Here is a 12,585-nt window from a genome sequence, read left to right on the forward strand (position 1 = left end):
AGCTACACAGAGAAACCCTGTCTCGGAAAAAAAAAAAAGTTAGAGACCAGCCTAGGTTACATAAAGAGACCCTTTTCTGGTCTCCTTGAGATTATGTAGGTATTTCATGAAGCTTAAGAGAAAATAATGATGAGATGGAGAAGGGTAAAGATCAAGAATTATATGTGTGTTGGCAGGGTGTGGTAGTAGAAGTGAACTCCTTACTCATAAATCACTCACCATTTAGAAGAAATAGTTAAAACAAAAACAAAAACAAAAAACAAAAAACCACCAACGTTAACATAGGCATGTGAGTGATAGATGGGAAAGTCCTGATAAGCTAATGTTTTGTTTGTTTGTTTTTCAAGACAGGGTTTCTCTGTAGCTTTGGAGCCTGTCCTGGCCTAGCTCTGTAGACCAGGCTGGCCTGGAACTCATGGAGATCCACCTGCCTCTGCCTCCCGAGTGCTGGGATTACAGGCGTGCGCCACCACTGCCCAGCAAAAGATTTATTTATTTATTTACTATTGTGTATCTAGTGTTCTGCCTGCATGTATGCCTGAACACCAGATGAGGGCATCAGATCTCATTGTAGATGGTGGTGAGCCACCATGGAGTTGCTAGGAATTGAACTCAGGACCTTTGGAAGAGCAGCCAATGCTCTTAACCTCTGAGCCATCTCTCCAGCCCCCTTAAAGCAGCAATTTTTTAAAAAGATTTATTTATTTATTATGTACACAGAAGAGGGCGCCAGATCTCATTACAGATGGTTGTAAGCCACCATGTGGGTGCTGGGAATTGAACTCAGGACCTCTGGAAGAGCAGTTGGTGCTCTTAACCTCTGAGCCATCTCTCCAGCCTCCAGCGCTAATTTTTAAAAAGTAAAAGTATGCTTCATATTAAAGATTCATTTTGTTGTTCTTTGTTTGATCTGTTTTGAGCTTGTGGTCTTTATACCTCAGGAACCCAGCTGTTGGGAATAGGAGCAATCACTATGTCTGGGTATTATGAATTCTTGATTTTAAAAATAATGCATTATTGTCTCAGAGAATGTACAATTTGATGGGAATTTCCTTTCACTGAAAATGGGATTTGGAGAGAAATGACATTCCAAATAACATTGCACTTCTAACCCAAGAACACACTGTATCTTTCCACCTGTTCCTGTTTTTTAAATAAAATATATTTATGTGTTTGTGTGTGCCTGAGTGTCTGTATGTGCACCATGCGTGTGAAGGGGCCCACAAAGTTCAGCAGAGGACACAAGTTCCCCTGGAACTGGAGTTATAGGTGGTTGTGAGCTGCCATGTCGGGGCTGGGAACTAACTGCATCTGGGGCCTCTGCAAGGGCACCATGCTCCTAACCACTGAGTCCTCTCTGCTGCCTCTCATTCCTAGACCCTATATAAGGTTGTGATGATTCGCCTTTAGGCTTCACTATCATTTATAGGCCTTCCTGGGACTCAGACTTCCTAAAGGAGCACAATCCAAAAGAAAATGGATCCTTTTCCTTTTCCAGTATGCACTTCCTAGTAAAATTCAAGTGTGCATTTCCTGGTACAATTCAAGTGTGCATTTCCCAGTACAATTCAAGTGTGCATTTCCCAGTACAATTCAAGTGTGCATTTCCCAGTACAATTCAAGTGTGCATTTCCCAGTACAATTCAAGTGTGAATTTCCCAATATAACTCAAGAACAAACTCTTCCAATTCCTGCCATCTCAAGTCAATTTTTTTTCTTTCTTTCTTTCTTTCTTTTTTTTTTTTTTGATTTTTCAAGGCAGGGTTTCTCTGGCTGTCCTGGAACTCATTTTGTAGACCAGGCTGGCCTCGAACTTACAAAGATCCACCTGCCTCTACCTCCCAAGGGCTAGGATTAAAGGCATGCGTCACCACTGCTGGGTTAAATTTTTTTTTAATGGGGCAAAATAAAGATGAGGATCACAAGGTTGAATTTCACTCTTTTCTGACTAGAGTAAAAATCTTTTTGTTTTGTTTAGTTTTTTGAGACAGGGTTTCCCTCTGTAGCTTTGTTGCCTGTCCTGGAAATTGCTTTGTAGGCCAGGCTGGCCTCATACTCACAGAAATCCACATGTCTCTGCCTCCTGAGTGCTGGGATTAAAGGCGTGTGCCACCACTGTCCAGTTTAAAGTAAAAATCTTAATATGTATGATTAACCAGCTAATTTTCTCATTAGCTTTTCTGCTATAGCATTGTCATAATGCCTGGGAAAAAAGATCTCCACACCAGATACTGTGCTGTAGAGGGCCCTGTGTTATAACACACACACACACACACACACACACACACACACACACACACACACACCTCTTTTAAATGTGTGGTCATTCATCTTATAATCCTAACACTAGGGAAACTGAGGCAGGAGTTAGAAGCCTGCTTGAGCTACAATAGTTAGTTCCAGGCAGCTTAGGCCATATAGCATGTGCCTACTTGGCCTTAAAATACTGGGGTAGGGGCCAGGCAGTGGTGGCGCAAATCTTTAGTCCCAGCACTCGGGAGGCAGAGGCAGGTGGATCTCTGTGAGTTCGAGGCCAGCCTGGTCTACCAAGTGAGTTCCAGGAAAGGAACAAAGCTACACAGAGAAACCCTGTCTCGAAAAAAAAAAAAAAAAAATACTGGGGTAGATACAAGTGTCTCGCTACATAACCTAGGATGGCCTTGAACTCACAATTTTTCTGCCTCATCCTTTCAAGTGCTGAGGCACCAGCATGCCTAGTGTATAACATTCTTAACACAAGAGTGCTTCTGACACTCACCACCTAGTGAAAATGTAAACAACTACTCCCATAATTAAGTACATTCAGCTCCCAGGAAGTCCTTCTGCCTCCACATCTCTTCATCTGTCTTGAAACAAAAAACTCACTTCAAATGATTCAAAGCAAAGATGCTTAAACTTCTCAACTTAAGACTCTTATACTCTCAAAAACTGAGAATACACAATAGAAGGAAAGCAGTTGCAGGCCAGGAAAAAACATGAAAGGCATGTGTATTAAAGGGCATTATCCAAAATGTACAAAGAACTTTCAAATTTCCAAAATAGATTTTAAACCCTAGCTAGGCCTAGTTGAACAGCCCTATAGTCCCAGCTACTCAGGAAGCCCAGACAGGAAGGTCACAAGTTCAAGGCCTGCCTGCCTGCCAGAGCCATTGAATGAGCTCAGCAGTGTCAGGGGCTCAGATAAAATGTAAGAAGGCTAGGGATATAGCTTAGTCGTAGAAGACTCGCCTTGCGTATGCAAGGCCCTGGGTTCAATCTTCAGTACTGTAAGTAAGATAAATTAAAGATAGTTAACCAAAGACCCAAACAGATAAGTCATCATGCTGATTAGAATTTTGTCAACTTGACACAAACTAAAGTAATATGAAAAGAGGGAGCCTTGGTTGAGAAAATGCCTCCAGCTGATTGGTCTCTAGTCGGTCCATGGGGCATTTCCTTCTTTAATGATTGATGTGGGAGGGCCCAGCCCACTATGGCAGTGCCAACCCTGGACAGAAGGTGATGGGTCGTATAAGAAAGCAAGCTGGAGATCAAGCCAATAAGCAGCACTCCCCCAAGGCCCTTGCTTCAGTTCCTGTCTTGAGTTCCTGCCCTGACTTCCCTCCTGATGGACTGTGATCAGGACTGTGATCAGGATCAGGTAAGCCTACCCTCCCCAAGTTGTTTTTGGTCAGTGAGCTAGCATAGCAATAGACAGTAAGCTAGGATACCCTCTAAGGAAGACACACAACCAGCAAATAAACATATAAAAGATGTCCTGTATCATGTTGTGATGGTTGAACTTGGTTGTCAACTTGACTGAGGTGAGAGACTATAAAATTGGTGGAAGTACACTTCTGGGTGTGTCCCTGAGAATATTTCTTCCATAAATGTTTGGCATGTAGATCCATGAAGTGAGTAAGAAAGTCATCCTCCAAGTGAACAGCATGCCTGGCAGGCCGAGACTTGCACAGGATGGGAGACTAGGAGAGGCTGACAGCTGTGCTCAACGCTTGACGATACTTGGGCAGGTCTGTTGTTTGTTGCTGCGGTTGTCCAGGGATGTTAGATGCTAGATGCCACATTCTTTAGCCTTTGAATGCAGACTTGTACTTTCCAGGGCTTCACGCTTGGACCGGGACTTCGTAATCCATCCCTTTTATTTTTGAGGAATCTAGATTCCTGGGCTGAGGAGCTACTGGTTCTGACAGGTTCTCTAGGCAATAGACTGCTATTGTGTGACTATGCTTTCTCTGATAACCAGTCACTCTGAAATCCATTCTTATACACACCACTGCTTTTATTTCTGAAGCCATTGATTCTATCCTTGAAGTGAATATCCTATCTTGTCTTCTTAACCAATCCGCTTCAAGGATAGAATCAATGGCTTCAGAAATAAAAGCAGTGGTGTGTATAAGAATGGATTTCAGAGTGACTGGTTATCAGAGATGCTCAGTGGTAGAGTGCTTGCCTAGCAAGCACAAGGTCCTGGGTTCAGTCCTCAGCTCTGGGGGGAAAAAAAAAAAGAGTATGACCAAAAGCAACTCAGGGGAGGAAAAGGTTAATTTTATCTTACAGCTACAGTCCATCATGAAAGGAAATTCATGAAAGGAAGAATTCAAGGCAGGAACCGAAGCAGAGAATGTGGAGGAACACTGCTTACTGGCTTTGTTTTCCAAGCCTTGCTCAGCTTTCTTTCTTTTGGGGTGGGGGTCGGGGATTGTGGAGGTTCCTTGTCTTTATTGTTGTTCTTGTTTCTTGTTTCTTTTCTTTTCTTTTTCTTTTCTTTTTTTTTTTTTTGATTTATTGTATTTATTATGAATACAATGTTCTGCCTGCATGTTCACCTGCAAGCCAGAAGAGGGCACCAGATCTCATTATTGATGGTTGTGAGCCACCGTGTGGTTTCTGGGAATTGAACTCAGGACCTCTGCAAGAACAGCCAGTGCTTTTAACCTCTGAGGCATCTCTCCAGCCCCTGTTTCTTATTGTTGTTGTTAGACTCAGAGTCTCACTGTGTAGTCCCAGCTGGCCTGTAACTTTCTGTGTAAGTCTGTCCTTAAACTCCTAGAGATCCTCTTGCCTCTACCTCCCAAGTGCTGGGACTAAAGGTGTGTGCTTTCATCAGGTCATCAGCCTGCTTTCTTATATACCCCAGGACCATCTGCCCAGGGCTGGCATTGCCCAGAGTGCTCTGGACCCTCCCACATCAATCATTCATCAAGAAAATGTCCCACAGTCTCGCCTACAGGCTAATGCGACAGAGGCATTATCTTAATTGAGGTTCCCTCTTCAGAGATGACTTTAGTTTGTGTCAAGTTGGGAAAAACAAAAAAAACCCAAAAAAAAACCCTAAACCAGCACAGTTGACTCTTTGTTGTTATCTTAACACACAAATACATTACTATTAAACCATGACCTTTTTAGTCAGGCTTAATGGTGCACACTTTTAATCCCAGCACTCAGGAAGGCAGAGTCAAGCAGATCTCTGTGAGTTCCAGGCCAGTTCAACAGGCATAGTGAGACACTGTACCAAAAAAAACTCAAAAAACAAAAAACAAAACAAAACAAAACAAAAGACAAAGAAAGTATGACCTTTCCTTTTTCCTCTACAGCTCATATTAATATAACATAAAATACTGTTCAACTTTAAAGGTTTAAAAAAAAGTCAAACTTTCAAAGTTCAATCTCTTTAAAATATTCAATATCTCTTTTAAAGTTCAAAGTTTCTCAGCTATAGCTCCTGTAAAAATCAAGCTGCATACATTTTACTTCAAGAAGAAATACCCAGTCAGGCAAGGTGACTACACCTTTAATCCCAGCACTGGGGAGGCAGAGGCAGGTGGATCTCTGTGAGTTTGAGGCCAGCCTGGTTTATAGAGTGAGTTCCAGGACAGCCAGGGCCACACAGTGAAACTCTGTCTAGAAAAACAAACACAAAACAAAAAGGGAATACCCAAGGCACAGTCACAACCAAAGCAAAGCAAAACCAAATTCCACCAGTATGAATAGTCCAGCGGTCAACATCTGGGACTCAACCATGATCTGCTGGTAGCCCCACCTCTCTGGGTCTGAGGTTTGAAGCACACGCAGCTTGTTTTATAAGCTCAGGCTGGTGCCACTCTACACCTGTCATTGTTCTTGTCTGTCATCCCACAGTCCTGGCATTTTCAGTGCACCATAGCAGTGACCTCTGTTGTCCTCTCTTTGGGGACTCAAACCCTGCTACCGAACTCCAAGTTCTCTCTGAGCCCTTCTTGCCCTTAAAACCAGTACCATGTGGAAGGCTCATGTATTTCCAAGTTTGGTTGCCATCTTGAGATGCAGCTTTGGTGGCCCTCTGGTCCACAATTTCTTCATGCAGACCCAGAGGAAATACTTAAGTGGTACTGGTCTCTTCTTAACCACAGCTGATTTTTCAGCCTTAGATAATGAGCAGCTTCTGTCCCAATGAAGCAAGGGTCTCTTCAGTGCTGCTGATCTCTTGTTCATCACAACTGACTTGTTATCCCCAGCTGACTGTAAACTACGTATTCTTAATTCAAAATAGTACAGGGACAGCCTGAATTGAGTCATTGCTTGCCTCTGAAAGTTCATAAGAGAAAGATGTGGAAATGTAGACACATATTGATTCCCTTTCCATCACGCGCTGAGTTTGTCTTGTTTAACTGGAAAGGGACTTCCCTTTCCATCTTGACTCTGTGCTCTGAAGAGCAGATGAGACACATTGTACCTTCAACTCAAGGCCTGGGTATCCAGTTTCCCCACACTGAGATCTGTTTGAGGGCCACCTCCACAGCCCACATCTGAACAGCCCAGTACCGAGTCCTCTCTTCTCACCCATGTCTTGCTCTTTGGCTCTTCTTCCTAATGAGTGGCCCCGTCAGTAATCAAAGGTTAGAACAGAGCTAATGCCGCCAGGCATTTTCCCGCTCCCTCCCAACAAACACTCAAAGCCTTGACCTTGTACACTTCCCTTTCTTCTACTTCCAACCTGATCCAAGACTGTAAATTACCTGTCAAGTGTACTTAGTGGCTCACTTGTTTTCCCAACCTTTCTCTACCTTCAAGCTGTTCTGTCCCATAGCAACAGAGATTTTCTTTAGAAAAGAAAATTAGATTGTGCCCCCCACACTTTGTTCAAAACCCTTCACATGATTTTCCTAGTTTTCACGATTAAAAAATAATTTGGTCCCTGCCCATCTCGCCAGCCACTGTCAGTTTCCATCAGCTTCTCTTAATGCCCTTTTTTCTTGCTGTGAGAACTTCAAATAAGATGTTCCTTTATCTAGAAAGTTCTTTCTTCCCACAATCCACTTCCCTGCTACTTAACTCCCATTAGACATCAAAAAGTTAAGCATGAAACTAGCTAATATAGTAGAGGACCAAGTACATGCCAAGAACTTCTTATGTCCTAAATATTTTAATCCTCATACCACCCTATGAAATAGATCCTCTTATTACCATCTCTACTTGACAAAACTGAAGTGCAAGAACATTTGGTTAGAGCCGGGCGGTGGTGGCAAACACTTTTAATCCCAGCACTCGAAGGCAGAGCCAGGTGGATCTCTGTGAGTTCAAGCCCAGCCTGGTCTCCAAAGCAAGTTTCAGGAAAGGCGCAAAGCCACACAGAGAAACCCTGTCTCAGAAAAAAAAAAAAAAAAAAAAAAAGAAAGGGAAAAAAAAAGAAAGAAAGATAAACCAGGGCTGGAGAGATGTCTCAGAGGTCAAGAGCACTGACTGTTCTTCCAGAAGTCTTGAGTTCAATTCCCAGAAACCACATGGTGGCTCACAACCATCTATAATGAGATCTGATACCCTCTTCTGTCATGCAGTCAAGCATGCAGACAGAACACTATAAACATAATAAATAAATCTTTTTTTAAAAAAGGACCATTTGGTTAGGATGACAGGGCTGTTAACTACACACACACACACACACACACACACACACACACACATGTCCATAGCTGGAGAGATGGATCAGTTAGTGAAATGTTTGCAGCAAAACATAAGGACCTGAGCCAATCCCAGCACCTACAGAAAGTCCATTAGAAAGCACACAGGTATATATCCAGGCCCGGTCAGTGGGGGACTCCTTGAATTCACTGGCTAGCCATCCTAGCCAAAACAATGAGCTATGGGTTAAATGGAAGACCTTATCTCAAAAAGTAAGGTGGGGGTTGGGGATTTAGCTCAGTGGTAGAGCGCTTGCCTAGCAAGCAGAAGGCCCTGGGTTCGATCCTCAGCTTAAAAAAAAAAAAAAAGTAAGGTGGAGAGTCATGGAGGAAGACACCCAATATCAACTGCTGGCTTACACACACACACACACACACACACACACACACACACACACACACACACACGGGCAAAAACAATCCTGCATGTGTGCTCTTCAATATTATACTCTGCCACCTCAGCATTTCCTCTGTGTTACAAACTCAAAAGGTATTTGTTAAGCAGACAGAAGAAACAGAAAGAAGAAATATTAAAAGGATTCTCAGACTGTATGTGTCAAATTCTGATCTTAATTTGAGGCTTTGTTGTCTCATAATTGGTCAAAGGTTTAACTTCTTCACTCTGACATCATTTGTACAGGAAAACTGTTCCTTAATAGGCCTTTCAATCAGGCAAAAACAAGGGGATGAAGAGTTGGCTCAGAGGTCTCAGAGGTTAAGTAAGAGCACCTACTGCTCTTGCAGAGGACCCAGGGTTTCGTTCCCAGTACCCACATGATGACTCAGAATCATCACTTACTCTATGTCCAGAGTCCAGCACTGCAGCACCTGTCACACACGTGGTGCATTTGCATATTTATATACATAAAACAAAACAAAGATATAAATCTGAAAAAAGTCTTCAAAAACAGACAGTACAAGAAGCACCAAATGTATGAGGCTAGTGGCAGTACGTGTAAACTGGGAAGACATGTTCAGTCAGTGTGAGACTTCAGCTGAGTGTCTGCATCATTTTTGTATCCCAACAACAGAGGCAAACTAGTAACGGAAGAGTCTGGTGAAAGACAGTGGTTTTTATTTTAGGGCATAGGGGAGCACACACATGACACAGCATATATGTGGAGGTCAGAAAACAATTTGTAGAAGTCATTTCTCTACTTCTACCACGTGGGTCCCAGGGATCACCATCAAGTCTTCAGGCTTAGCTGCACATACCTATACCAGCTGAGCCATCTGGCTGGCCCAGGTTCAGGGATGATGTTTATGAAGATTCTTGGAAGGCCATTCATAAATGACCAGCAGAGATAACCTGGCTAGCAGACTGGTATTAGATAGGTTATCTGGTAATAGAGTGAGACACAGAAATCGTTCTGATAGACACATCTTTGAAGGGAAGGTATCACAGTCTTGAAAGTAGAGGTTGGTGCCCTAGTTGGCCGGTCATGAGTGACAGGGTGATGGTCTGAAAACAAGCTTGTTGAGAAGAGGGGTCTGCAGAAGGACACACAGTTTAAAGGGGATAACTTTAGTTCCTTCACTACTTCTAAGCTTAACCTTGGAATCACAAGTTTCTTAAAGACAACTTGTGATTATTATTTTTGAGGCAGGGTCTCTCTACATATCCCTGGATGGCATGAAACTCATTATGAAGACCAGGCTGGTTTCAAATTCATAGAGACCTGCCTGCTTCTGTTTCCGAGCTTAAGGGACTGAAGGCATGTGTCACCACGCCCTGCTTACATCTCATAACTCTAAAAATCTTTCCATCTGTTATTACTTGGATTGCAGCATAGAATGGTTTCACAATCCTGAGGCTTACAAAAGCTTGCTGGATCACTGTGAGATAATTAGCTCTGTTGGGAAATAGCATTTGCTGAGCACTTCTTAAGCCAAGCCTCTCCTCTGTAGAGTACTGGCCCATGAGGTTGTAGTTGGGCAAATTGATTTATTTTCAGCAAAACCTTCCAGTGTGATTCCTCCTTCCACTCTAGCTGGCCTCATATCCCCCAATTCTGTTCAGACACTCAGAATCCACTTGCAGAAGTGGGGTTGCACAGAGCTTCGGAAAAGGAGGGGAAGATAGATTGATTTACACTCTGCAGTGAATAAACAATTAAGTGCACAATACTCAGGGGACATAGAGAAGACAACAAGGATAAGAAATGGAGTTCAAAGGAGAAAGAGAGAAAGAGTATCTCTTTCAGAGATGGATGTAGTTCAATGGTAGATTGATTCCCTATCATGCACAAGGACCTGGGTTTGATTACCCAGTGGTACAAACACATAAATATATAATATCCAACTATGGATATATTAAATATAAATTTCATTTGTATACAAAATACATATCAAATTATATACTATACATATAGTAAATATAAAGGGTATAGTATATACAAACTTCTATTTGGAAGGGGGAGAGATTTTTTAAATTGGGCTATGCAATTATTAGAGCTGGCAAGTTCAAATCACATGGAATAAGCCAGCATGCTGGAAATTCAGGTGAGAGCTGACAGGGGGCTGGAGAGGTGGCTCGGTGAGTAAGGGCACTTGCTGTTCTTGCAGAGAACTCAGGTTAACTGCGGGAATGAATTCAGTGCAGTCTCAGAGGCTGAGGCAGGAGTTGTGGAGTCCTGGAGGCTGGTTCAAGTGAGCTTCCTGTCCAGTGCAGAAACCTCAGGTACAGGGATCTCAATGAGTGTTTCTCCAGGGAGTTATGAAGGTATCTTCCTCTTCAGTGAACTGAGAGCTGAGCTCCGAAGTCTCTCTATTCAGGCATCTTCCTCTAATTGAGCAGGAGCATCAGGGTTGATTGCTCACACAGTCCGAGTCAGGAGATGGATTCAGACGTCTTCTTTCTCCTCTTCCTCTGCCTCCTATAGCAGTTCTGCCACCTTTTGTTTGCTGGAGTCCAAATTTATAGGGCTCCTCTCATGCCTAGTTGTCCCTGGTGAGGTGAAGGTAGCTATGCAAACAAAGTGAAGAGCTAGGCTCACTCAGGGAAGAGCTGTCAAACCTGCAGGGGAGAAGAAGACGCCCCAGCCCAGGGAAAGTTACTAAAACTTCCTAATCAAGTCTCTCTCTCTCTTTGGTTGCTACAGCTGCTTTTGCAGGCTGCTGCTTCCCTGCTTCCTTCTGTCGGGGCAGTTCACTCTGCTGGGGTTTTTGTAGTTTTGGTGTGTGTGTGTGTGTGTGTGTGTGTGTGTGTGTGTGTGTGTGTGTGTGTGTTTTCAGTAGATACAGATACATTAATCAGAAGGCTATAGGAAAGCTGCAAAGAGGACTCACCTATCCCCTAACAGCACAAAAAGAGGGTCTTTTGACAATTTAAGAAGTGAAGGAAAGGGTCAGTGGTCTGGCTCACTCACTTGGATAACAATGGTCTCTCAAGAACTATAGTCTCACCAGTAAGACTTCAGTCCCCTCTGTGAGTAGTGTTCTCACTAGCTCCTGATTCACAAAGGATCCACACCACTGCCCAACACCGCCACACTGAGAACCAAGCTTCCAACACACAAACATGACAGACTCACACAGGCCATATGTAGTCACAGCAGAGAGAGTAAGCATTAATTGATCTTTTCCATATAGTCCAATTACAAAGCAGTAAACAAATCTACTTACGAATTTCTCTTATATCCTAAATCACTACCCTACTTCCACATGCATGTGTAAGCAGACCCATCCACTCTCTTATCTTTTCATGTTCACTCAAACAGAAGCACTCTGTTACACTCTGAATAGCTAAGAGTTGCTGTGTTAAGATGCGCACTGTGGTGCTGTGTTAAGATGCACACTGTGTTGCTGTGTTAAGCGACACACTGAAAGGACATATGCTCATGTTCTAATTTTTCTCTCTGTGTGTATATGAACCTGTTTTCTTCACACACACACACACACACACACACACACACACACACACACACACACACACACCCCTACCTAGTTATCCCCTAAACAGACCAAAGTAATGATTGCAGTGAATGAGAATTCCTAGAAAGAAGTGGTATCTGCAAAAGCTGACTGATGATTAAAACCTCAATGACTGTAGACAGCTTGGAATGTTGCAGGTCCAGAGCCTAATTACAATTTATCTACCCCCTCCCTTTCTTCCTCCTTTCAATGAAAGTAGATTTTTTTTCTCACATAATATATCCTAACTATGGTTTCCTCTCTCTCTACTTCCCCCAGTTCCTCCCCACACACCCCCCCCATATCCCATCCCTTTCTATCTCTCATCAGAAAACAAAAAAGCTTCTAAGGGATAATAATAAAATAAAATAAGATAAAACAAAAACTAACACATCAGAATAGGATAAAACAAGACAGAAAGAAAAGAGCCTAAGAGAGGGCACAAGAAACAGCAACTCACTCGTTTGCACACTCAGGAATCCCATAAAAACACTAAACTGGATGCCATAATATATACACAAATGACATGTAGGGTAAAAAGAGAAAAGAAGACAAATTTCTAAATTAGTGGAGTATTTTTAAAAAGAAAAATCCCTGACAGGACATTATGAGACAAGGAGCCTCCAAAGATGCCCTTGAGTTCATTTTCTGTTGGCCATCTACTGCTGGGATTGGAGCCTATCCTTAAGAGAAGTTTTTTTCCTCAGTGAGACTCTAAGAAAACTAACTTTTCGTT

The sequence above is a fragment of the Onychomys torridus genome, chromosome 4 (genome assembly GCF_903995425.1).
Source record: "Onychomys torridus chromosome 4, mOncTor1.1, whole genome shotgun sequence".
Taxonomy (NCBI): domain Eukaryota; kingdom Metazoa; phylum Chordata; class Mammalia; order Rodentia; family Cricetidae; genus Onychomys; species Onychomys torridus.